The sequence below is a fragment of the Macaca fascicularis genome, chromosome 14 (assembly GCF_037993035.2).
Source record: "Macaca fascicularis isolate 582-1 chromosome 14, T2T-MFA8v1.1".
Lineage (NCBI taxonomy): Eukaryota > Metazoa > Chordata > Mammalia > Primates > Cercopithecidae > Macaca > Macaca fascicularis.
In genome coordinates, this window is record NC_088388.1 from 129,416,849 (window position 1) to 129,439,836 (window position 22,988).

A 22,988-nucleotide genomic window follows, 5' to 3' on the forward strand; every position below is an offset into this window, starting at 1 on the left:
AGATGTCCATGCCTCTGGGACCTGTGAATATATGACCATACACTGCAAAAGAAACTTTGGAGACGTGATTCAGGTTAAGGACCTTACGCTGGAAAAATTATCCTGAATTATCCAGGTGGGCTCAATGTAATCACATGAATCCTTAAAAATGGAGGATCTCTTCTAACTGTTGGCAAAGAGAGGTGTGACTAAAAAAGTGTGTCTGAGACATCAACGCTTCTGGCTTTGACGATGGAGGAAAGGGTCACAAACCAAGGAATGTGAGCTGTCTTTAGAAGCTGGAGAAGTAAGGAAACATTTTTTCTCAGAGCATCTCCAGTGAGACCTGTGTTAGACTTCTAATTTACAGAATGCTGAGAGATAATACATTTTTATTGTTAAAATTACATTTGGGCTAATTTGTTACAGCAGCAATAGCAATACACCCTCTTTCTTCAGAAATAACGACCCTATCAGGGAGGATGGTTGATCTGTTAGGCATTGTTGATTGTATTCTGGTAGTGGGGATTTATGAGAAGCTACAAAAGAATATCATATTAAGCTACTGGGGGAGTATTCACTGTGTGTGTCAGAAAAAGGTTATTGGGGATAATTATGAATGAGACTGAGATTGTGAGCATGTAGGGAAGTCCCTAAGTACCTGCAGTATTATCAGTAAACATTTCATTAAAAATACTTAACATGTTTATCTATATTCATTCTTTCAAAGGAAGAAAACTCAAAGAGCATTTGTCCAATACTTTTTGTAAGTAACTTAACCTTTCTGGATATGTTTACTTGCCTATAAAATAGAAATACCATGCCTCTCCATAACCTATCTCAAAATTCTCAGCATCAACTCAGTTAAGGTTTGTAGAAGACCTTTGAAAGAACAGATCCCATCCAGGTGGCTCCATGTTTATTTAGTGTGTGCCATGCTTCAGAAATAGTGGTGCTGTGTATGAGCATGTCAGGTTTAATCATCCACCTGGTTGCAGTCCCAAGCCTGAGTGTTGTGATCACAGTGCTGCTCTTGGCACTTGTTCTTATGAAATCTCTGTGTCTCCCACTTGAAACATTGTTTTGTTAAGTATGCAATTCTGGATTGCTCTGTCTATCTGTCTCTCTCTTTCTCTCTCTCTCTCTCTCTCTTCAGTGCTCGGATGATATTTAATCATCTTATGGTTTCCATAGGATAAGGTTAGCTGTAAGTCTAAGTTCCTCCTTTGCAGATCATCGATACTTTCTCTGGCTGATTTTAGGAGCTTTCTGACTTTGTGTTCTGGTGACAACATTGTGTGCACACATAGATTTCTTTTTATTTGCCCTGTGTGGAATATATAGTGCTTTTAAAATCTCTATAATCAAGACTTTTATTTGTTCATGGAAGATTAGGAAGATTCTTATTAGGAAGATTCTAGCCATTATTTCTTGCCACTCCTTCTAGAACTCCAATTAGCTTTGTGTTGCATTTTTTATTCTGTCCCTCCATTTCTCTTAACTTCCTTTTGGTATTTTCTTTTTTTTCTATGTAATTTACTCATATATAAATTCTGAGTAATTTATTCAGATATACTTCACAATACACCAAATTATTCATTATGCATTGGGCTTTTCCCATTTGAGTTCAATACTTTTAATGTTATTTCAGATCTGCCTGGTTATTTCTAGCAGTCCTTTCACTTGCTCAACTTTGTGATTTCCTCTTTTATTCCTTTAAATATTTTCTACTCAGCCACTCTATTTTCTGTATCTAACAATTCTAATTTGAATATCTGCAGTCTAAATGATTTGTTGTTTCTGTTTACTCTCACACATTGTGGATCTCTTCTGATGTATTTGGCCATATTTAAATGTGAACTCCTATTTTCGTAAGTTAATTCGAGGAAATCCTGAAGGCCTACATTTTCGATTTGCTTCTTTCTAGAGAGATTTTCATCTGGTTCTTCCAGGAGTCAAGAGGACGACTGATCTGCAGCTACTTTTGTCTCTTCAAAAGTCTCTGATTCACGTGGGAGCCCCAGTTTTAGTTCATCTGCTTGGTGGCTGTCTCAACCTCAGTCTTAGGATCACAGACCTGCTACTGGCCTTTGTCCTCAAGGAGACCCTGGGGCCCATTTGCTCACTACTCACTGCTCTTCATTTCCAGCTTCTATTTAAGTATTTAAGTTAGAGGTGTTTTTTTTTTGGTCTCATCATGGGTGTGTGCACAGGGAGAGAGTGTTTCCTTAGATATTTTCCCTAATTTTTGAGAGTCTATTAATACATAAATCTTGTTACCCAGGATTTAGTTATTCTCTAGGAGTAGTCCTCCTCCCTGCCAGACTGTCTAGTCTTTGTAATGCCAGAAGCAAAATCCCTAACTTGCTTGTTTTTAAAAAAATTATTGTTTTAAAATTGGGCCTAAGAAGCAGAAGGTTGAGTTCATCACACTTCTCAGTTCAGGGCATATCACTTGTCCATGCATGGCTGATCTTTTATTTATTTTTTGATTTGATTTTATTCCATTTCTCCACTTCCATCAACCCCACAACCATTTTAACATATTTACTATGTATTCCTTTGTTTTATATGTTTCTATAAAAACCGTTTTGTATGCATATATTTAGTTGATGCACACAAATGGTATTGTGTTGTCTCATTTTGTTTCTTACTTTTTAAAAGCACAATGTTTTATTTATTTCTGTTTTTAGAGATGGAGTCTCACTGTGTTGCCTAGGCTGAAGTGCAGTGGTTTTTCACAGGGATAATCCCACTACTGATCAGCATAAGAGTTTTGACCTACTCTGTTTCCAACCTGGGCCAGTTCACCTCTTCTTAGGCAACCTGATGGGCCCCTGCTCCCAGTAGGTCACCATATCGATGCTGAATTTAGTGTGAAAACCTGATTGGCATAGCTGACTTCAGCCCAGAACTCCTGGGCTCAAGTGATCCTTCTGCCTCAGCTTCCTGAGTAGCTGGGACTGGGACTATAGGCATGCACCACCAGGCCTGGCTAGAGCACATGTTTTGAAGATCCACCCAGGGCAGGTGTGGTGGCTTATGCCTGTAATCCCGGTACTTTGTGGGGCCAAGGTGGTGGATCACCTGAGGTCAGGAGTTTGAAACCAACCTGGCCAACATGGCAAAACCCTGTCTCTACTAAAATTACAAAAATTGGCCAGGTGTGGTGGTGGGTGCCTGTAATCCCAGCTACTCAGGAGGCTGAGGCAGGAGAATTACTTGAACCCAGGAAGTGGAGGTTGCAGTGAGCCAAGATTGTACCACTGCATTCCAGCCTGGGCAACAGAGCAAGACTCTGTCTTAAAAAAAAAAAAAAATCCACTCAGATTTCTCTATGTATGTCTAGTTTGTTGTTTCTAGCATCTTCATAGAACTGCATGGTATCAATCCATCACATATATTTATCCATACTTCCAGCAATAAGCATATTGCCTCTGAATCCCCATAAACCTCATTATTTTAGCAATGTGAAATCAGAAGTTCTGGGAGGCAAATTGTTTTGTTCAGGATACATAACTGAGATTTTCTTTTCCGTTTTTGAGCATAAGTTGCTTGATTATTGATCCAGTAATAACCCTACTATATCCTGTTGCTTCCTCATGCATCCTTGATTGCAACTATTATCTGAAATAAAGCAGAAAGGTCTTGTATCATTTTGAGCGAATAACATACCTACTATATGATCAAAGACTTGGAGTCTAGAACAGGGATCCAAATAGGCTTCATCTTGATTACCATGTTGGATTGAATGGTAGAGGCTTCTTCAAGCACCGTCAAGAAGAACTACTGGGCACATTTGGGCTCTACAGCAGACTGTGCTGTTATCATCAGTAGATGTCTGTCTAAAGCTTGGGAAAAGGAGTATTGGTCATCTATCTTATTCGTGGTCTTTCAGCAGAGCTAGAGAATGGATAAATAATGTTGAAATACCTTTAACAAACACCTCTGGAATTTACAAATACAAAGCCCAAATATAGTTGATGAGGACATTTAACTTCTCTGTGTCGTTAGTAGCACATATCCCATGACTTAGGAAACGAAGGCACTGCTATGATTTTGGATTACTTAAGGCTGGCTATTTAAATCAATTCCTTATATACTCAAAAGGTAATATCTAATTTGGAGAAGGCACATTTGTTTAGAAATAAATGTGAGATATTAATTGTCTTAAAAATATAAAAGCTGTCTATATGAATTGTTTTAGAAATAAAAACATGTTCAAAAGGTCATGGTAGGACTCTTAAAAAGAAATGAGGGAATGTTTGGGGCTTTAATAACCGATTAAAGGACTAGAAGCTTTGTAGTGATGGTTTGGGGAGGTAATCCCCAGCAGGCAGTGTGAACAGAATCATATAGGAATCACCCAAAGATGAAGCAGATATGGTAGATTAAGACACCAGTGTGGCTTTGTCTCACATCTAAACAAATCTAGACTCCAAGTTTGGGAAGGAGGGACTCTGGAAGGTCATCTAGTCCAGATTCTAACCATATTTAAAATATGTTTTAAAATATGTTATCCATTTTTGTTTGAATGCATCCATTGATGGAGACCTCACTACTGAAAAGATAGCTCATTTTCTTTTTTAAAAAATTATTTGTTTTCTTAATTTTATTTTTTTATTATTTTATTTTATTTATTTTTTTTTTTTGAGACAAAGTCTCACTCTGTCAACCCGGCTGGAGTGCAGTGACACAATCATGATTCACTGCAGCTTTGACTTCCCAGATCAAGTAGCTCCCTGCTCATCCTCCTGAATAGCTGGGACTACAGACACACACCACCATGCCCAGCTAATTTTTTATTTTTATTTTTAGCAGAGACAAGGTCTTGCTATATTGCCCAGGCTGGTCTTAAACTCCTGGTCTCAAGCAATCCTCCTGCCTCAGCCTCCCAATGTGCTGGGATTACAGGTATGAGCCACTCTGCTTGGCTCCATTTTGTTTTTGGAAAGAATTGATTGATTGGAAGTTTTTCCTTGAATAATTCTGAAGTCTGCTTCTTGTAAACTCATTCACCAGTCCCAGTTATGTTATCTGGAAAAATCCAGAAGGAGTTCTGCACCTTTGGAATAACAATGCCCCTCTCATAGCTTCCACAACTCCATTGGTAGGAGGGTAAAGAGAGGGCTGTGGATCCCCATATATTCCTACATATCACCATTTACAACCTCAGGTGCTTCTAGACATTGCCAAATGTCCCTGGGGTGGGTGGATGGGGAGCAAATCATTACCATTGAGAACAACTGCCCTAGACTCTGTTCCTCAACCACCTTTTCTCCACATATTTTTGTCTTTTATGATAAAATATTTTGAAAACTATCTTTACTTTTTGTCCTGATTTTTTATCTACAAATCTCTCTTAATCTCCTTTTAGCTAAGGAGTCTGACCCTATGGCTCCTCTGAAGCTTCTCTTGATAAGGTCCCTATAGACCTCGATGTTGCTAAATCCAATGTTCAGTTTTCAGTCATCATCTTACCTGACCTATCAGAAGTATTTGACATTATTGATCACTTTCTCTTCATTAAAGAAATGTCTTTACCTTGAATGTTACCTCGGTCTTTATTTTTGTCCTGTCTTATTGGCCACCATTTGTCTCCCTTTATCATCTGACTCCTAAAACTTAGTAAGCCCAGGGCTCTGTGCTTGCACTTCTCTTTTCTATCTGCATTATTCCCATATTGACTGTGTCCAGGGTAAATATTAATAATATCCGATACATTATTGATTTTATACTTAGATATCCAACCTGACTTATCATTTAAACTTCACACTCTTATCCAGCTGCTACTCAGCGCCTCAACTTGCAAATCTATCAGACAGTTCAAACTTAACATGTTCCAAAACAACTTCCAATTATCCTACTCTTTAAATCCTCTCCTTCTGTAGTCTTCCAGTAAAAGAAAGCTATTTTTTTAATGTATCAAGATTTCCATTACAGAGTCTCCTTTATTTTTTTTTCACATTCTTTTCCTATGATTTGAAAAGCGTTTTGCATTTACCTTAGAGCCATATTGGAAGTCTGGACCTTTTTTATGCACCTCCAGCATTACTAGCTGGATCCAAGCTGCTATTATTCCTCCCACCATCCCCATATCATTGCACCAGTCTCTCAAAGAGCATCCCTGCTTCCTTCCTTGCTCTGCTACCTCCCCTTGCTGTCTATAGTCAACACAGCCACTATTGATCTGCATAAAACTATGTTAAAATGAGGAAATGTTGGTCAAAGTGTATAAACTTGCATTTATAAGATGAATACATTCTAGAGACCGAATGTACACCATGGTGATTATAGTTAATAATAATGTATTGTATACCTAATTTTGCTAGGAGAGTAGATCTTAGGTATTCTTACAACACAAAAACAGATAACTACATGTGGTGATGGATATATTAATTAACTTGGTTTTGGTAATCATTTCACAATGTTTACATCTATCAAAACATCCAATTGTACATCTTGAACACACAGAGATTTTATTTATCAGTAGTACCTCAATAAAGAGTAAAATTAAAAAAAAAACAAAAACCATGAGGTTCAGTCATCTCACTTCTTAACTCCAAACCCTTCAATGGCCTCTTATATTACTCAGGGTGAAAGCCAAAGCCTTACCATGGTGTAGAAGGCCCCATCTCTTCCACCGTCTTCCTCTTTGTTTCTTCAGTATCCTCTTTGCTGGTCCTGAAACATGACCCTCATGTTCCTGCATGGGGGATTTTGTGTTTTCTTTTTTATTGGCTTAGAATGTTCTTCCCCAAATATCTACATGGCTAACTCTCAGATATCCTTGCAAAGTTGGCTTTTAAATGCCCTCCTCACTGAAGCCTATTTAAAATTGCACTCCCTGCTATCTCTGGTCCTCCCCTTCTTGGTCCTTCTTTAAATTTTCTTCTTAGCGTCCATCACTTTCCAATGTGCTATGTAATTTATTGTTTGGCTTATTGTCTGTCCTTCCTCACTGGAATAGAGTAATCTTCAAGGTGAAAACAAAAAATACTTGCCTGCTTGTTTACTGCATGATGACCAGCGCCTGAAAAAATAATACTAAAAAGTATTGCTTGAATAATTGACTGGAATCATAGAAAAGAATTTCTTCTTTTAGATTAATTTAGAAAAAAATCAGAGGCTGAGGCTTGTTTTCAGTTGGTCCTTTTTTTTGAGACAGGGTCTGGCTGTGTTGCCCAGGCTGGAGTGCAGTGGCATGATCTCGGCTCACTGCAACCTCTGCCTCCTAGCTCAGGCAGTCCTCTTGCTTCAGCCTCCCAAGTAGATGGGACCAAGGTATGCGCCACCATGCCTGGCTAATTTTGTACTTTTGTTGAGATAGGCTTTCACTATGTTGTCCAGGCTGGTCTTGAACTCCTGAGCTCAAGAGATCCACCCGCCTTAGCCTCCCAAAGTGCTGGGACTAGAGGCCTGAGCCGTGGTGCCTGGCCAGCTGATACATTTAAACCTGGTTTATCATCTGCCTCAGTAGCAGGATAGCTCAGTTATTTTTAACCTATACTAAGATGACTTTTTTTTTTTTTTTTTTTTTTTTGAGACGGAGTCTGGCTCTGTCGCCCGGGCTAGAGTGCACTGGCCGGATCTCAGCTCACTGCAAGCTCCGCCCCCCGGGTTTACGCCATTCTCCTGCTTTAAATGTACGCTATAAAACTGAACATAATCCTAAACCATGTATGATCTCTATGCCTAAATTTCTTTATGTTGTACAAGTGAGTTCTGGACCAAAGTGTCTGTGTATGCTGCGGTACGATGAATAGGTGAGAAAAACATTATGCAGAATCATCATTGGGTAGGTGATAGCTCAAGCCTCTGACTTAATTTTCTTTATATGTAAAAAGAAGATTTAAAAAATTTGGATAGGATTAATAATATATGGTCATTATAATAAATTCCATTAACTCATAAAATATTAAGAAGAAAGTAAAGGTCACACTGAAATATTCACCATTAACATTTTGGTGACCATGTCTCCATTCATTTCTTTATATAATATATGCTACATATTATTTTAAATAAATGGTATTACGTTCATGTTTTTATTGCACATACATTCGTAAATGATCTTTCCTCTCTTGCATTCTGTTTTTCCCCCACCCTGTTCACACTTCCTGAGAATAACAATGGGAGGTATATCTTCCATGCACTGCCTCTTCATGTCTATGTAGTCATGTACAAATATAATAATGCGCCCTGTTTGGATTTTCTTTGTATTTATTCTTCTTGGAGCTCCGTGGTCATCTTGGATTCATAATTTAATGCTTTTAAATAATCACATATATCATATTTTTGCCATTATTTTTCAATTATGTTTTTGCCCCTTTAGCACCTCTTCTTTTGGTCTGTCTACAATTACACATGTGCTAAACCACTAAATGTTTTCTTGCAAGTCATTAAGGCATTTCATTTACATTTTTTGTGTTCTTCAGATTTTAAACTGTTAATATTTCTGTCTTTAAGTAATTGACCCTTGCTTCTGCAATCTTCAATCTAGCATTAAACCACCCAGTGTTTTGTTATTGTTGTTTTTCCCGATATTATTCTAGAGTTTCCATTTGGTTCTTTTTTATAGTTTCCACTTCTCTGATGCATTTCTGTATTTTCATTCATTATGTTCATCTTTTTCTTTATCTTCTTGGACAATAGTAGCTTTAAATTCTTGTTATCTACTTCCAACATCTGGTCACTTAAGATCTGTTTCTATTTACTTTTTTTCTATAACATTGGACCATATTTCTTTTTTCTTTCCATATCTAATATATTTTTCATTAGATTTTGAATACTGTAAATGTTAGCTTATAGGAACTCTGGGTTCTTTTTTGTTCCTCTGAAGAGTGATTAGTTTTGCCCTCATAGGCAGTTACATTACTGGCTAATCACCTTGAATTTTTGGAGGCTAAGTTTTATGCTTCGTTAGAGCAACTCTGTTTTATGTTTCCCCTCAAGTCCTAAGAGGACACTCTTAGTTTTGGGATATAGCATTTACTCTTAAATGTGGTAATTATGGAATTTCGATGGAAGTCAGGGGTGTTTGTAAGTACATCTAATTCAGTGTGATTCAAATTCCAAATTCTGACTTCATTGCAGGGATCAGCAGCTGAATTCTCCTCTCCATTTTTGCCTTCCATCTGCTGCTTTCTGCTAGACTCTTTGAAGCCTCTTCCCTGCACATGTGGTTCAAGGATTTCTTCATTCCTGGACTTTCTTTTTTAATTTTCAGTTTCTCACACAGCCTTGAGTTTTGTCCCCTGTTGCCTTAAGTTAAAAAGAAAATGTGTGGTTTTCTGCTTGAGTTCTAGGGGCTGCATACCATGCGGCCTCAAAGCCTTTAGAAGAAAGCCATACCTGATGGTAAGTTTTATGTGTTAACTTGGCCAGGTTATAACGCCCAGATATGCAGTTAAATACTGATGTAGCTTTTGCTGTGAAGGTGTTTTGTAGATGTGGCTAACATATTAGTTGACTTTAAGTGAAGAAAATTATATGTAACATGAGTGGACCTCCTTTAATCAATTGAAAAGCCTTAGGAACAAAACTGAGGTTTCTCTGGAGCAGTAGAAATTTTGCCTTTTTTTTTTTGAGACTGAGTCTCGCTCTGTCACCGAGGCTGGAGTGCAGTGGCGCGATCTCGGCTCACTGCAAGCTTGGCCTCCCGGGTTCACGCCATTCTCCTGCCTCAGCCTCCCGAGTCCCTGGGACTACAGGTGCCTGCCGCCACGCCTGACTAATTTTTTGTATTTTTAGTAGAGATGGAGTTTCACCGTGTTAGCCAGGATGGTCTCAATCTCCTGACCTTGTGATCTGCCTGCCTCAGCTTCCCAAAGTGCTGGGATTACAGGCGTGAGCCACCACGCCCGGCTTAAGACCACAGCATCGGCTTTTGCCTGAGAGTTTTCACCCTGCTCCTGTGCCCTGCAGATTTCAGGCTTACCAGCTCTCACAAACATGTGAGCCAAATCCTTGAAATATTACACACATGTATATATAATTATTTATATATAAATATACGTGTGTGTGTGTGTGTGTGTCTGTGTGTATCCTCTTGGTTCTGCTTCTCTGGACAACCTGATTGATATACCATGTAAACATATATCTGTCTCAGTTCATTTCCTTTCTTTGAAATATTTAATCTCCTCAGTTCCTGCCTGGTTTTGTCATTTTTTATGACTTTAAATAGTTTTTATACATTTTTTCCAGAGCAGGTAATTGTTAGCTGCATGATGTTTAACTTGATACAAGCTACTTTGGCATTAAAAAATTGATTTTTATCAATAATATCAGGTTAACTGTGCATCCCTGAGATGAATCTAATTTGGCCATTTCTGAAATACTATATGCTGCTTGTTTGGTTTGTAATAGTTGCCTTAGAATTTTAACATTGAGGTTCAAAATTAAAGTTTGCTTATAATTTTTGTTTCTTGTACCAATTTTGTCAGGTTTTAGATTAAAGAATATGCCAATTGACTAATACAAGTTAATGTGTTTTTCCCTTTTAAAAATAGTCTGGAAATATTTTAAATTAAATTTTTTTCTATTTTGTGTGTTAGGTAGAACTTCCCTGTAAATGTGCCTTGACCTCACGTTTTCATTCAGAAAACATTAATGAATATTTCAGTTAAAAAAATAGTTGTAGAACCATTTGTGTTTTCTATTTCTTTGTTAATCAGTGCTAGTAATCTATATTTTTCTCGGAATTTGCATCTTTTCTTTGTGCTTTATAATTTAGTGGCATGAATTTTTTCATAATACTCACTTATAGTCATTTTAATATCCAAGATATCTCTAGATATGCCTAAAGATACTCAATATTTCTTACATATTATTTTACTGTTGTTGGTAATGGTGGTGTTCTCTCTCTTCATATTGCTACAAATTTGTAAATTTTATGGTTTTTTCCTAGATCTTTCTTTTTTTTTTTTTTTTTTTTTTTTTTTTTTGAGACGGAGTCTCGCTCTGTCGCCCAGGCTGGAGTGCAGTGGCGCGATCTCGGCTCACTGCAAGCTCCGCCTCCTGGATTTACGCCATTCTCCTGCCTCAGCCTCCTGAGTAGCTGGGACTACAGGCGCCCGCCACCGCGCCCGGCTAATTTTTTGTATTTTTAGTAGAGACGGGGTTTCACCGTGGTCTCGATCTCCTGACCTTGTGATCCGCCCGCCTCGGCCTCCCAAAGTGCTGGGATTACAGGCGTGAGCCACCGCGCCCGGCTCCTAGATCTTTCTTTTCAGCTTTGCTGACCTTTGTTATTTTTTGTTTTCTATTTTATTAATGGTTAGTTTTAAGTTTATTATACCCTTAATCTTGATTCATTTTTATTCTGATTTTTTTTACACTTGTTAAGATAAGAGTATATTTCATTAGCTTTTTTTTTTGTAATATAAGTATTTAAGGTCACAAATTTGTTCTAAACATTGTATCCTATATATTTTTATATGTTTTATTATGTTTTAGTATTAAGTATTTATAAAATCTCCATTATAGTCTTCTACTTGACTCTTGAGTTAGTAAAAATTGTTTCACTTTGTAATTTCAAAAGCGAGTTTTTAAAACAATGGTTCCTTTCACTTATTTCTGTTGAGTGACTTTTGAGTTAAAGAAGAACATATTTGATATGCTATCAGTTCCTTGAAGTTTGCTGAGCTGTGTTTTATGGTCTAGTATATTGTGAATTTTAACAAATGTCCCATGCGAATTTAAGTAAAAAGTGCATCCTGTAATTATTGTTGGATTTTTAGAGGGTAGTCAACCAAATACACCTGTCTTCTCCTCAAGAGTTCTGGTAGCATCAACAAATGAAACAAAATGTTGACAGATGGTGTCCAACTTATTCCTTTTATTACTGATCAAGGTGATGTTTTGACTGTGGCTTAAAGCTATGGGCAAGTGAATGTCTTAACACTAAACATTTAGGCAGAGTAATCCACGTGGTTTTGGGACATGCTAGGCCGATGTGGCCTTCTCTCATAATGGATGGTAGTTACTATGGCCAAGTTAAGTCAGAGAGTATTAGAGCAGATTATTTAGTCCCTATCAGAAGCTTAGTTCTAAGAAAAAGAGAAGGGGAAGGATTAGGCATCTGTATGCCACATTTTTCTTTCTATGCTGAACGGTAAGATTAATCCTTTGGGGAAGAGTATGTTAGGATTGAAGAATGGCCAGAAGTGTTACTCTAATGAAATCCCCACCACATGAAATGACATACCAGGTGTGTTCCTCTAACACTGTTTTCTGTATTTGCATTAGATGAAGCTTGTTAAGTGTAGTGTTCAAGTCTTTCAGATTTCATGCCAGTTTAGCAAAACATGCAAAATATATATATATGTGTGTGTGTGTGTGTGTGTGTGTGTAAACTAAAGTTTGGGATGTGTAGCATATCATAGTGCACAAGACAAACATTTGCTTTTTGTTTTATAGATTTATGCCTTTTTATTTATAAAATATCTACCTTCTTTTCTAAAATAGTTTTATTGTTTTCTTAATTAAAAACCTACTAGGACTCTTTCATTTTCAGTTTTCTTAATAATAAAAACATTTTTATGTTATACATTATCTTCTGAGTACAGTTTTTACCTTGCTTCATGTTCTACTTTTTGTTCTATAGACAGTCTCTGACTTACAATGGTCTGACTTCAACTTTATAATGGTGTGAAAGAAAAATGCATTCAGTATAAGCCATGCTTCACACTTTAAATTTTGATGTTTCCTGGGCTAGGGATGTGTGGTATGATACCTTCCTGTGATGCTGGGCAGTGTCTGCAGGTCCCCGTCAGCTACAGAATCAGGAGTGTGAGCATCTAAGACTCTGCAGTGTTCTGTGTTGCCAGCTGATTTTGCCCAACTGTAGGCTAATTTCAGTGTTCTAAGCATATTTAAAGTAGGCCATCGGTTAGCTGTATTAAATGCATTTTTGAAACAGTATTTTCATGTTACCATGTTACAATGGATTTATTTGAATGTAACAGCATTGTAAGTTGAGGCATATCTGTTTATATAAATCAAACATAAGAAGGCTCTGAAAGGTAAAAAGAAGAATGCTGACTGGCTAGGGCCTTGGGGCCAGAAGAATGACTTGGTGGTGGGTTCCCTGAATTTTCTTTTTGTCTTCTATATTCCAGACTTTTTGGTGGAGAAATTAGCAGCCCAGAAATGCCAGTGGGCACAGAGAAAAAACAAAAAAAAAACCAAACCAAACAAACAAACAAAACCCAAACAAATGAAAAACGAGAAAAGCCGGCTCTTCTAGCTAAAAGTCCAAGAAAGGGAAGCCGAGGACAGAAAGGACTAGAAGTATGAACAATAACTTCTCTCTTTCTGCCAAACACCACAGAAAAAACTGTCTATCATTTCCATTCAACCAGCAAAGGTTGAGTAGGGAGACTAGATGCCCGCCCTTGCAAGGCTGTCATGACATGGCTCAATACCCACACTGGAATGGTGTTAGAGAAGACCAAGTAGGGTGTTGGGACTTCTATCGCCACCACATAGTAGCGGGGTATCCCCACTGTGGTGTCAATGGTGACCATATATGGGGCCGGGACTTCCACACCCACCTGGCAGTGACATGGGATCCCTCCCCCTCCTCACTGGGATGGCATCATAGGAGGCCTAGCTAAGAGTCAGGGCCTTTGTCACTGTTCAGTGGCAATAAGGCCGCTCTCACTATGGTATCAGTGGATACCACATGAGGCACTAGAACCATTGCAGCTGCCTAGCAGTAACAGAGAACACCCCACCTCAGGTGACAATGAAGGCCAGGTGGGGAACCTGTGCTTCTACCTCTAACTGGCAGTAACAAGGTGGTGCATACCACATTCCCTCATCAGAGAAGTGTCAGGAAAAGCCAGGTAAAACAAAAGGTTTAAATGAGATCCCTCCTTATAACATAATAGCAATATGTTCAGATTTCAGTAAAAAATCCCTTATCATACCAAGAAGCAGAAAGAGTCCAAAGTGACTGTAGAAGATAATCAAGATATGCCAATACCAAGGTAACAGACATGTTAGAATTATCTCACAAAGACTTTAACGTGGTTATGCTAAAAGTTCTTCAATAAGCAATTACAAACCTGCTTGAAACAAAAATATTAAAGCCTCCACAAAGAAACAGAAAGTCAAAGCAAAGAAATAGAGGATATAACAATAGAAATATTTACAAACAGAAATTTTAGAACTGAAAATATAGTAACCAAAACAAACAAACAAACGAACAAAAAAACACTGTATGTGCCCAACAGCATAATGGAGGGGACAGAAGATAAAATCAGTGAACTCAAAAATAGAACAACCAAATTATCCGATCTGAATAACAGAGAGAAAATAGATTAAAAGCCAAAAAAAAAAAAAACCATAAATATAGCTTCAGGGAGATATGGGAATATAAGAAAAGATCTAAGCCTCATGTCATTGGATTTCTGGAAGGAGAGGAGAAAGGGTAGGACTGAAAAATGGCTTGAGTAAGTAATGGCAGAAAACCTGGCAAGAGACATAAACCTGCCTTTATGAGAAGCTGATCTAACCCCAAAGAGGATACACCTAAGGAAATCTATATCAGACACATCCGAATGAGAGTTTTGAAAACTAAAGTTACAGGATTTTAAAATCTTGAAAGCAGCCACAGAAAGATGATACTTTAGCTATGGGGGAAAACACTTTAAATAATAGCAGATCTCTCTTCAGAAACTATGTAGTCCGTGTGGAGGTGGCACAATATTTTTCAAGCAGTGAAAAGAATGAACTGTCCACTGGCATCTTATACTGAGCAAAAATATTTTTCAGGAATGAAGAGGAAATCATCTGATTCTTAGATGAAGGAAAACTATGACAATTTGTTTCCAGCCCATCTATACCCAGAAAGGACAGCTAAAGAAAGTTTTCTAAACAGAAATGCAGTGGTAGAAGAAGAAACCATGGAACATCAGGAAGAAAGAAAGAACATGGTAAGCAAAAATCTGAGCAAAAATCTGAGAAAAACATGGTAAACAAATGTAACAGGCTAACAGGGTTTCCTTTTACTCCAGACCTTTATCAATTACATTTTGAGGTTGAAGCAGAAATGTAATACTGTTTGATGTGGTTCTAAATGTGTGCAGAAGAAACATTTAAGACAATTATATTATTAATGGAAGAAGGTAAAAGGACATAAAAGAGGTAAGGTTTTTATAGTTTACAGAAACTGGTAAAGTTACAATTAGACTATGAAATGTTATGTGCATATAATGTAATATTTAGAGCAACCACTAGAACACCTATACAGAGATAACACTATAATTATTATACGTATATTAAAAAGGAATTCTAGCAATGCTTAAGTAACATAGGAAGTTAGGAAAAAAAGACCCCAGAAACTAAAAGCAGAGAGAACAAACACAAAAGAATGGTAGACTTAAGCACTGACATATCAATAATTAATTAAAAGACAATTGTCAAACTGGATTAAAATACTTGAATCAATCTGCTGTTTGTAAGAAATTCACAAACTACATGCAAGTTGAAAATAAAAGGAAGGAATAAGAGATCAACATTTTTAGCTTTCACATATGAATGATAACATGCAGTACTTACCTTTCTGTTCTTGTCTTATTTCACTTAACGTAATGTTCTCCAGGCTCATCCATATTGCTGCAAATGACAGGATTTCATTATTTTTTATGGATGAATAGTATTCAATTATCTATCTCTACCACATTTTCTTCATCTAATTATCTTATTGATGGACACTTAGGTTGATTCCATGTCTTGGCTACTGTGAACGGTGCTGCAATAAACATGCCAGTACAGATATCACTTCAACATACTGATTCCCTTTCTTCTGGATATACAGTTGACCCTTAAATAATGTGGGAGTTAAAGATGCTAGCCCCTGTGCGACTGAAAACTCACACATTAACTTCTGACTCCCCCCAAACTTAACGACCAATAGCCTATTGTTGACCAGAGCCTTACTGATAACATAAACAATTGACTAATACATATTTTCTGTTATATGTATTATATAAAGTATTCTTACAATAAAGTAAGCTAGAGAAAAAATTTATTAAAAAAATAAGGAAGAGAAATATATTTACTATTCATTAAGTAGAAATGGATCATCATAAAGGTTTTCATCCTTGCCTCTTCACATTAAGTAGGCTGATTAGGAGGAGGAAGGCGAGGGGTTGGTCCTGCGCTCTCAAAGATGGCTGAGGTTGAAGAAGTGTAAGAGGTTGAAGGGGAGGCAGGTAGGGCAGGCACACTTGGTGTAACCTTATGGAAATACATCATAATTTTTGTCTGACTTTTTTTTTCATTTCTCTAAAAGTGTTTCTATATGGTACTACTCCTGCTTTCATCAGTTGGTTTACTTTCAGTGCCCATGTCATAGAAGGGAGCACATTGTAAAAGAAGTCAAAAGCAGTCATGAATAAGTGAAACCCTCCTGCCAGATCATCTAATGTCAATTTGTTTTCTGGCACTGCCTCTTCTATGTCTTCTTCCACATCATCTAGTACCGATTCAAAAGCGCTCATCTCCATGAAGTTGTCTTCTGTTAATTCCTCTGCTGTGGTGTTTATTAGATTTTGAATATCTTTGAGATTCATATCTTGAATCCCTTCATGTCCCACCTTTTTGATATATTCACAATCTCTTTGATGATTTCCTTGGTCTTCTCTGTTGTAAATCCTACGAAACCACGCACAGCATCTGGACACAGTTACCTCCAGCAGGAATGTATTGTTTTCCACCTGATGGCTTCTGTGGCCTCTTCTGTAACAATGATGGCATCTTTACTGGTGTAATCTTTTCAAACATTCATGATGTTCTCTTCCATAGAGTTGACAATCCTTTCCGTACACTACCAAGTGCAAATGAGCCTGATAACTCCCTGATCTAGAAGCTGAATTAGAGACATTGTGCTTGGGGGCAAGGAGGCCATTTCAGTGCCTTCGTGCTGAACTTGCTGGGACCACTTGAGAAAAAGTATTCTTGTTGTCCAGGCCTTCTTGTTGTACAACCAAAAGACTGGCAGCTAGTGTTTATATTTTCCCTTCAAGGTCTGGAAGTTAGTAACTTTATGGATAAGGGCATTCTTGATCATAAACCTGACTACATTTGCACAAAATGGTCGAGTTAGTCTATCCTTTCCCTGCTTTAAATCCTAGTGCTCACTTCTCCTCCGTACTAATAAATGTCCTTTGTGGCCTCACCCAGAACCTCCCTCCACTAACTGGCACACTTATGTCTGCATTAAAAACTTGTTCAGGCAGATGTTTTTTCTCTTTGATGATTTTCTTTTTCTTTCTTTCTTTTTTTATTTTGGAGATGGAGTTTTGCTCTTGTTGCCCAGGCTGGAGTGCAGTAGAGCAATCTTGGCTCACTGCAACTACCGCCTCCTGGGTTCCAGCGATTCTCCTGCCTCAGCCTTCCGAGTAGCTGAGATTACAGGCATGCACCACCACGCCTGGCTAATTTTGTATTTTTAGTAGAGATGGGGTTACTCCATGTTGGTCAGGCTGGTCTCGAACTCCCGACCTCAGGTGATCCACCCACCTTGGCCTTCCAAAGTGCTGGGATTACAGGCATGAGCTACCATGCGTGGCCTTCTCTTTGATGATTTTCTTAACAGCATTTGGGAATTTATTTGCTGTCTCTTGGTCAGCAGAAACTGCTTCTCCTGTTTTCTTGGCATTTTTAAAGCTAAACATCTTGTTAAAATTATCAAACTATCCTTTGCTGGCATTAAATTCTCCAGCTTTAGACCGTTCACCTTCCTATTGCTGCAAGTTGTCATATAATGACTGTTTTTTCTCAAATCATAGTGGAGTCTACAGGTATGCCTTTCTTATAGCAATCCTGAACCCACATAAAAGCTGCATTTTCAATATGAGATGAGAAGGTATTAATATTTCACAAAAAGTGCAAGGTTTTCATGCCTGCTGGAATAGCTGCAGTGACAGGTTCACCATTTTTCTTTCCTTTCTTTCACAATGGTCCTTACACTGTATTCATTTGAAATGGTGGGCAACTACAGCTACACACCTCAATCTACAGTACATATTAAGTAAATCAACTTTTTCTTCTAATGTTGTGACTATTCTCTGCTTCTTGGAAGCATCTCTAGCATCACTAGTGGCTCTTTGTATGAGTTTCACAGTGTTATTCAACGTTCATGGTATTGCACTAAACACAATGAAAAATACGTGAGAACTGTGAGAGATCACTTTTTATTGTGCTATGCAATTTACTGGAAAGACAAACTGCCCACACAGAGATAATTAGTGTCACATGGTGTTTTAAGCAGATACTCACAATACTTGAGCTCACTGCAATAGCAACAGGAGGTGGCTACAAAATTATTACAGTAATACAATGTGTACTATAGTTCATTTTATGCAGTTATGATTTAATACTGCATTTTTATTTTTGTTTATGTTTCTCTTGATTTCCCCTGGCTTCATATATGGTCTTTAAGTGTTTGTGTGTGGGTTTTGATACATTTTAACTATTTATAATGAATTTGTGTATATTTTATGGCAGTAAATGATAAAATAGACTAGTATCTACATGTATTTTATACATTCATGACATATCTTTTTTTTTCTTATTTGCTTAATATTTCTAAGTTATGTGGTTTCTCTATAAGGTTTTTCAAATATTTGCAAATCTCCAAAAAATTCTCCAATATATATATTTTTAAAAATCTACATATACATGGACCTGTGTAGGTCAAACCTCTGTTGTTTAAGGGTTAACTGTATACCTAGTAGTGGGATTGCTAGATCATATGGTAGTTTTATTTTTAGTTTTTTGAGGAATCTCCATACTGGTTTCCATAATGACTATATTAACTTACATTCTCACCAACAGTGTATAAAAGTTTCCTTTTCTCCTTAGTCAGCTCTTGTTATTTTTTGTTCTTTTGAGAATAGCCATTCTAACTCGGGTGAGACAGTATCTCATTGTGGTTTTGATTTGCATTTCCCTGATGATTAGTAATGTTCTGCACTTTTTATACACTTGTCGCCATTTGTATGTCTTTTGAGAAATGTCTATTGAGATAATTTGCTTATTAAAATTTTTCTTTGCTTTTGTGTTGTTTGAGTTCTGGATATTAATCTGTTGTCAGATTAATAGTTTACAAGTATTTTCTTTAGGTGTAACTATAGTCTGGAAAGGTGGGGGGAAGAGGGGCTAGGAAGAGGTTGGTTAATGGATATAAAATTACAGCTAGACAGGAAGAATAAGTTCTAGTGTTTTTAGCCCTATAGAATACTATGATTAACAATAATCTATATTTTTCAGTAGCTATAGGAGAGGATTTTGAATCTTCCCAATACAAAGAAACGATAAACGTTTGAGGTGGTGGGTATGCTAATTACCCTGATTTGACCATTATAGGTTGTATATAGGTATCAAAATATCACACTGTATTCTATAAATATGTGCAATTATTATGTGTCAATTAAAAATAAAATAAAATGGGTAGGAATAGATAAATCATGCAAATGTTAATCAAAGGGAGGCAGAAATTGATATATTAATATAACATAAATTAGACTTTAGAGTACAGTATGTTATAAGAGATAGAGAAGTACATTATTTAAAAAGATTCATCCCAAGTATATATGTACCAGATAACAGAGCTGCAAAATATATGAAGCAAGAAATGGTACAACCAAAATGAGAATTAGGCAAATCCACAGTTATAGTTGGAAACTTCAACATTGCTCTATCAACAACTCATAAAACAATAAGAAAATTAGCAAAGATATAGAAGAACTCAACACCACCATCTACCAACAGGGTATATTCAACATTCATAGAACACTCAACAACAGCAACTACACATTTTCTTAAATACCCATGGAACATATACCAAGATAGACTATCCTGGGCCACAAAACAAACTCAAATGATTTTGAAAAAATTAAAATTATACAGAGAGTGCTCTTTAACCACAATGGAATAAAAGTAGAAGTCAAAAGCAGAAAGATAACAGGAAATTTTCCAAAGACCTGGAAACTAAACCACACACTGCTAAATAATCTATGGGTCAAAGAAATTCTCCAGAGACATAAAAGTAGACATTGAATTGAATGAATATGAAAATACAACGTATCAGAATTTGTAGGACACAACTAAAGTGGTGCTGAGGATGACTTATAGTACCAAATTCAGACATTAGAAAAGGATCGGATCAATACTTCCACCAGAAGAAACTAGAAAAAGAAGACAGTAAACTCAAAGCAAGTAGAAGAAAAGAAATAATAAAAGCAAGAAGAGATAACTAGGAAATTAAAAACAGAAAATACAAGAGAGAAAATCAATGAAACAGATTACGCTTAGATGAGATCAAAAGAAATTGCCAAAAAAATTGCAGAGAAAAAACAGAGAGGACACAATTATCAATATTAGGAATGAAATAAGAGATAGCATTACATATCCTATGAATATCAAAAGGGTAATAAGGGGGTGCCGGGGAAACTGGATATCCATATGCAGATGAATAAAACTAGACCCCATCTCTCACCATATAAAATTAAATCAAGATGGATTAAAGATCTGACATTATGAAACTACTACAAGAAAACACTGGGGAACCCCTCCAGAACATTAGCCTGGGCACAGATTTCTTGGGTAATACCCCAAAAACACAGGCAACCAAAGCAAAAATGGACAAATGGGATCACATCAAGTTAATAAAACTTCTGCATTGCAAAGGAAACAAGTAACAAAGTAAAGACACAACTCACACAATGAGAGAAAATATTTGCAAACTATCCATCTGACAAGGGATTAATAACCAGAATATATAAAAAGCTCAAACAACTCAATAGGAAAATATTTAATACTATGACTTAAAATGAGCAAAAGATTTCAATAGACATTTCCCAAAAGAAGACATACAAAAGGCAAACAGGTATATAAAAGTGTGCTCAACACCACTGATCATCAGAAAAATGCAAATCAAAACTACAGTGAGAGATCATCTCATCCCAGTGAAAATGGCTTTTATACAAAAGACAGGCAATAACTAATGCTGGTGAGGATGTGGAGAGAAGGGAACTCTCATACGCTGTTGGTGGGAATGTACATTAGTACAACCACTATGGAGAACAGTTTGGAGATTCCTCAAAAAATTAAAAATGGAACTATCATATGATCCAGAAATTCCACTGCTAGGTATATACCCCAAAGAATGGAAATCAGTATATCAAAGAGATATTTGCACTCACATGTTTATTGTAGCACTGTGCATGGTAGCCAAGACTTGGAATCAACCTAAATGTCCATTGACAGATGAATGGATAAAGAAAATGTGATACATATGTACAATGGAGTACTATTCATCCATAAGAAGGAATGAGATCCTGTAATTTGCTACAACATAGATGGAACTGGAGGATATTATATTAAGTGAAATATACCAGGCATGGAAAGACAAACTCCACATGTTCTCACTCATCTGTGAGAACCAAAAATTAAAACAATTGAACTCATGGAGATAGACAGTAGAATGATGGCAACCAGGGACTGGGGAAGGTAGTAGGGAGGTGGAGGATGTGGGGATGTTAATGGGTGAAAAAATATAGTTAGGTATAATGAGTAAGATCTAGTATTTGATAGCACAACAGGGTGACTACAGCCAGCAATAATCTGTACATTTCAGAATGACTAAGAGAGTACAATTGGAATGTTCATAACATGAAAAAATGATGAATATTGGAGGTGGTGGATACTCTGTTGATCCTGATGTATTACACATTGTATGCCTGTATCAAAATACCTCATGTACCCCACAAATATATATACCTATTACATACCTATACAAATTAAAAATAAAGAAAAATTTTAAAAAGACAATAAGAGAATGCGGCAAACAACTCTACACGCAAAAATTTGGCAATGTTAACTATTACAACACACCCAATATAAAATGGATAATTTGAGTAGCCTTATAATTTTTAAGATAATTGAGTTTATAATTTAAAAACTTCCAATAAAGGAAACCTCCAGGCTTAGACTGTTTAGATAATTCTACCAAACATTTTTTTAAAAATGGATACTTTTGCTAACTAACACCTCTGTAGATCTTTGAAAGGGATCCACACAGTCTCTTTCAGAAAATAAAAGAGTACAGGTCACTTACCAATTTATTTTATGACTCAAGTATTACACTGATATAAAACAAGATAAACACAGTATCAAAAACCTACAGATTAATGTGTCTCATGAACACAGGTGCAAAAATCCTTAGTAAAACATTCACAAATAGAATTCAGCAATATATGGAAAGAATTAGATACTACGTGTTGTGATCTGAACGCTTGTGTCCCCCCAAAATTCATATGTTGAAACCTAATCACTGATGTGGTATATTAGGAGGTGGGGTCTTTGACGGGTTATTAGCTCATTCAGGATCTACCCTCATGAATGGGACTAGTGCCCTTATAAAGGAGACCCCAGAGAGCTGCCTTGCCTTTTCACCATACGACAGACACAGTGAGAAGGCACCATTTATGCACAAGGACATAGGCCCTCACCAGACTTCAAATTTGCTGGTAACTTGAACTTGGACTTCCTAGCCTCCTAAACTGTGAGGAATAAATTTCTGTCATTTATGCGCTAGCCAGTTTAGGGTGTTTTGTTATAGCAGTCCGAATAATCTAAGACACCATGACTAAGTAGAATTTATTCCATGGATACAAGCTTGTTCGATATTTGAAGTTAATCCACATAATCGACCATATTTGAAGACTTAAGAAGAAAAAACACATGATCATATTACTTAATGCAGAAAAAGTATTTGACAAAATTTAAGATCTGTTCATGATAGAAATTATCAGAAAAGTAGGAGTAGAGGTGAACTTCTTCAACTTGATAATGAGCATCTACAAAAACCAACACACAAACAAACAAAAAACTAGAGCTAACATTACACTTAATGGTGAAAGACTGAGTGCTTTCTCCCTAATATCAGGAATAAGACAAAGATGTCTGTGCTCCCTATCTCATTTAACATAGTGCTG

The 22,988-nt window shown here is 36.8% G+C and overlaps 1 protein-coding gene across 8 annotated transcripts in view; it reads left to right on the plus strand.

Annotated features, from left to right (window-relative positions):
• The window catches only part of NTM (neurotrimin), a 1,404,754-nt gene that overhangs the window by 76,580 nt on the left and 1,305,186 nt on the right, over positions 1-22,988 (plus strand). For all 8 annotated transcript variants that reach the window (XR_012423935.1, XM_045369936.3, XM_015436083.4 and 5 more), the window contains exon 2: positions 14,758-14,918. The gene's annotated coding sequence lies outside the window, so the exon portion shown is untranslated. The remainder of the gene's footprint in view (positions 1-14,757; positions 14,919-22,988) is intronic.